The sequence below is a fragment of the Microcebus murinus genome, chromosome 13, assembly GCF_040939455.1.
Source record: "Microcebus murinus isolate Inina chromosome 13, M.murinus_Inina_mat1.0, whole genome shotgun sequence".
In the NCBI taxonomy this organism is placed as follows: domain Eukaryota; kingdom Metazoa; phylum Chordata; class Mammalia; order Primates; family Cheirogaleidae; genus Microcebus; species Microcebus murinus.
Window position 1 is genome coordinate 24,615,017 of NC_134116.1, and position 4,590 is coordinate 24,619,606.

Below are 4,590 nucleotides of genomic sequence, written 5' to 3' on the forward strand. Positions count from 1 at the left end.
TACCTATAAGGATACACTTGAAATCCAAAGGCCAAGCAAAAATTCCTTGTTTTCCTTTTATGAGAATGAGTAAGAGTTGACAGAATGGAAGAAAGGACATGAGGTAAAGGGAAGTACGTGTGAAAAATCTTCAGGTACTATTTCAAAATATATTGCTAGATACATCCTACTCTGTTCTTTGGGCATGGGTTCATGAGATTAAAAAAATCTTTGAAAGACTTTTATTTAACTCTTAGATTAAGATGGCTTCAAGACAGAGTAGATACCACTCAAACTCCAGGCACTCTGAGATGACTAGGAGCCCCTGTTATGCTTATGGTCCAATAAATAAGCAGTTAAAGTTCAGATGGTATTAATGAAACTGCTAGAAAATAATTTGGCCTTCATACCTGTTTCAAAATACACCACTATTTTAAATAATTATTTTTGTCTCCGACTTTTTCATATGAATGCAAAACATCCAACTGAAACTATAAATGTATTCTGACTACCTTGGTAAGTCTAAAAATACTTAAAAAATTTTAAGACTAGATAGGATTAATAACTGGAGAGCAAGAGAGAGGGGAAGGGAGGGAGAGAGGGGGAGAAGAAGGAGGGGCAGAGAGAGAAAGAGAGCATGCGCAATTGCATGGGATCATAACTCCAATTCTTCAAACAAAAACTAGTAAAGATCTAGGAATAGTAAAGGTCTGCTGTCATTAAGTAAATGTTCTAAAAATCACTTTATTCATTTTATTCCCTATGGTCATCTACAGTGATCGTATTTGCCAGACAATTGCTTAACTCCACTTCAGTTTACCTTTGCAAACAAAGTCATTGGGTCAACATAAAAAACTCAAACAGTTTCAAAAGTGGAACATTTTGAAAGCATTTTTGTTTGCTAATACAAATATACCTTATGGTTAACTATTTAGTAGAAATTGATTTCCTCAAACTTGGTCCATTTGATGAAGTTAAGACAGAACAGCGTCAGCAGCACTTAAACTATTACAACATGGTTAATGTGTAAAAAACAATCATTAATCTCATAATTTTCTTCAGCATTTTAGTAGAATATGCTTTGTGCTTAGCTAGCATTGCAATATAAAAATAAAGTGGGCAGAGGTCATGGGTAAGTCATTCTTAATTGTTTAAAACAATGGCATTATATAACATGCATATTTAATTGCTGCAATGTAACCTCATTGAATTATCAAACTGTAACTGTAAAATTTTCCTGATAGCTTTTTTAAAGATAACCAGTGTTTCCATATCCTAGATCCTATCACTATCCAGAAATAGATATGTATAAGAAAACTTTAATTTAAAATTGAATTACATAACTGATATATTGCTGTCCTTAATTTTTTTCATAAACCAAATGAATACAAACTAATTACCCTATACAAAAAATGAAAACACTTTAGGATGGCATCCTTTTGGAGACAGATCTATGATTAAAATATTACAATAGGCTGTAAATATCAGCAGGATTGAACAAGTCTTTTTTTTTTTCTTCAAGTCAGACAGGTAATGTGCTGACATCATAACAAGGATTGAAGGAGGCGTATCTTATGAATGCATGTGAAAACCCAATCATCATGCTTGTGAACTACAAAAGGATCAGAATATGTCTTTAAAATGAATAAAATGTGTATTTAGCATCTCTGACATTCTAATATTTCATAATCATTTTAAGAAGGCCCAGTACTTCTACCATAGTGAGATGTCTCAAATCCTATATAAGCAAGAAAACCAGAAATTTATTCTCTGACAGTAAGTAGTATCAATTAACTATGACTGAATGGTTTCACTTGGTACTAAACCACACATTCCATTTATGGGTGGAAAAAATGTTAAACATTAGATTCCTCATTCTAAGCAAGGATCAACATACCATGACCAAATTGTTAAAAAATATCCACCCTAATTACTGTATTTATGTATGCTAAATTAGATTAACAAGTTTCACTTTCTAATTACCCACGTGTTCTAGAGTGTGCCAAATGCACACAATACCGTATTAGTTATTTCCCCCACTGAACTCCAGTAGCACTTACTTTCTGAGCCTTTCAATTAGTATCGGTTTCCACTTCATTTTACTAATTCTAATTTTACACATGTGAGATTTGTCTCAAAATCACCTATAATCTTCATGAGGACACAGAGCCTTTAGTATAGGATTATGCATATGTATTTTCACAAGTACTTGTCAATTCACTAAGCAACTTACTTCCCGAACACTACAGTGACCTGGTGAAGAACGGCAATGGCTAAAGGTAAAAAAGACTGTGGTCCTTAGGTCAGACTCATTGCCCATTTGCTAACTTATAAAGCAGGAAAACTGTGTTACCTGTATTTGAGGTCTGTTCTGAACCCTTTAATCACACCATGGCCCATCAGTAAAATTCCTAGAACTGACCAGATCACTGTCCCACCCCATTCAGCCATCCATGTTGGCCTTACATATCACATATGTGCACAGGTGATTTCTTTATATCCACTGCCCCTTCTCCCCATCAATATAAGCATAATCTTCAACTTCTACCTCTGGACAAAATTTGGCATCAGGAGATGAGAAATTTAAGAATGGTATGGAAATATCTACTGCAGTACATCAAACATACTAATAGTAAAATAATGCTTAGGAGAAATCCTTAATTCATTCAATGGATATTTATTGAATGCCTATTTTGCAGTCATTTTGGGGAATACAAAGTAAGATTTGTTCCTTGTTTTCACGGAGCTGAGGTTCAACAAAAGATCTTATTGCTGTTCCAGAGAGTACCAAGGTAAGGGTCAGGACTTCCCTTTGACCGTGGGCAAACCACCAGTTGCCTACGTTTCCAATGGCTAAAAATAACCAAGGCTTACATGCTATGAAACGTAAGTATAACTGTTTGAGTTAAAACACAAACTACTTTTTTATGCTAAAATTAAAATGTTCTTAGTTCTGTTTCCTCCTTTTTGTCTTTTGCTTCGTGGGCTGTTCTCTCAGCTTTTTTTCTAGTGATTTCAAAGTAAAATATATTGCTTTTTTTCTGCCAGTTGTTGCTTTGAAACAAAAAGTCACCATGATCAAACCATTTCTGTACTCTTAACAAAGAATAAATTGTTTATTTACTTTTTACCTGTCTCTAAAGGCTAATTTCCCAGTTTTTGGCTAATTTTGAGGTTTTAGACCCTGAGTATCTACATTCTGAATGTTCATTTCTAAAAGCAATTCTTTAATGTTCGCGTATTTCACTGCCTAACAAATCTTTCATTTATTTTGTGATTTCCCCATTACAGAGGTCTCTCTTTAACCTGTTAGTTGATTGATGTAGTTCTACAGTTTTCTTCTATGATGGGTTTGTAAAAGTATATTATGAGCCCTTCCTATCTGAGAAAATCTTCATTTTACTCAAAGACGACAATGGAGAGTTACTGAATTTGTGAATAATCTTTCTTTAAACTTTTACAAATTGGCATTTAAATAGTACTAAAGAAATTCTTAAGATAGCTTGTGCTTGTCTATTTTTTGTCATTGGATTGTTAAAAAGTATTTTCCTTAATTCATTTTATTTAAGCTCAGTCTGAATACATCCTAGTCAGCAGGCCTAGAACTATAACCATGTCCAAAACCAACATAATTGCATGAGAAGACGAAGGGAGATGTGGTAGGTCAAATTGCCTCCAACTATATCTGAGTCCTAGTCCCAGAACCTGCAACTATTATAGGATAAGGGGAATTAAGGTGGCAGATAGACTGCCAATCTGCTATTAAGGTGGCAGATAGACTGCCAAGGCTGCTAATCAACTGACCTTAAAACAGAGAAATTATTTAATATCCTCAAAATAATCACAGGGGTCCTTAAAAGTGGAAGAGGGAGGCAGACAGGTTCAGCATAGTGCGATGTAAATACCTGCTGTTGCTGGACATGAAGACAGAATAAGAGACTGAGCTAAGGAATGCACGCAGTCTTCAGAGCCAGAAGACACAAGGAAACCCGTCTTCAGAAACATCCCTGCTAACACCTGAATTGTAGCCCAGTGAGACCTATGTCACGATTCCTGACCTACAGAACTATAATAAATTTGTTTTAAGTCATTTTGCGGCAATTTGTTAAAATAGCTATATAAAACACAACAGACAAAAATAGATACAAATTGTAATAAGTGCTTTGAAGAAAACAAATGGTAGGGATAACTGAATAGGGCAGTCAGGGAAGGCCTCTTTGAGGAAGTTAACATTTAAGCAGAGACCTAGAAGCAGCAGCTGAATCAGCTATGCCAAGTGCAAGAGCACTGTGGGCTTGACAAAGAATGTTTGTCTCTTACTCTTGTGCTGGAGTTGTCATCTTACCTGAAAATTCTCTCCCATCCCTGTCATACAGTGATGACTGTAACATCACCAGTCACTGAAATCTACATTTGCTGTTTGCTGCCAGCCAAAGACAAGAAGTATGCCCCTAACCTTTAGTTATCTTTCAGCTATCCACACCCCACCCTGCCTAGCCATCCTGTGTGCTTCAGCAAGGGAAAGCTTTCACTGTCACTGTCAGAAATGGTGCATAAGGCTTGGGCCTGAAAACTAAATTTATTCAAGCATAGTGAAGCTGAAACTTCGTT

The 4,590-nt window shown here is 35.5% G+C and overlaps 1 non-coding gene across 1 annotated transcript; it reads right to left on the reverse strand.

The window, feature by feature from the left end:
- Positions 1-1,499: 1,499 nt before the first annotated feature.
- LOC142875358 (small nucleolar RNA U13) lies at positions 1,500-1,603 on the reverse strand. Its single transcript, XR_012922739.1, has one exon. It is a non-coding gene; the product is annotated as a small nucleolar RNA U13 (small nucleolar RNA).
- Between the last annotated feature and the right edge of the window lie 2,987 nt (positions 1,604-4,590).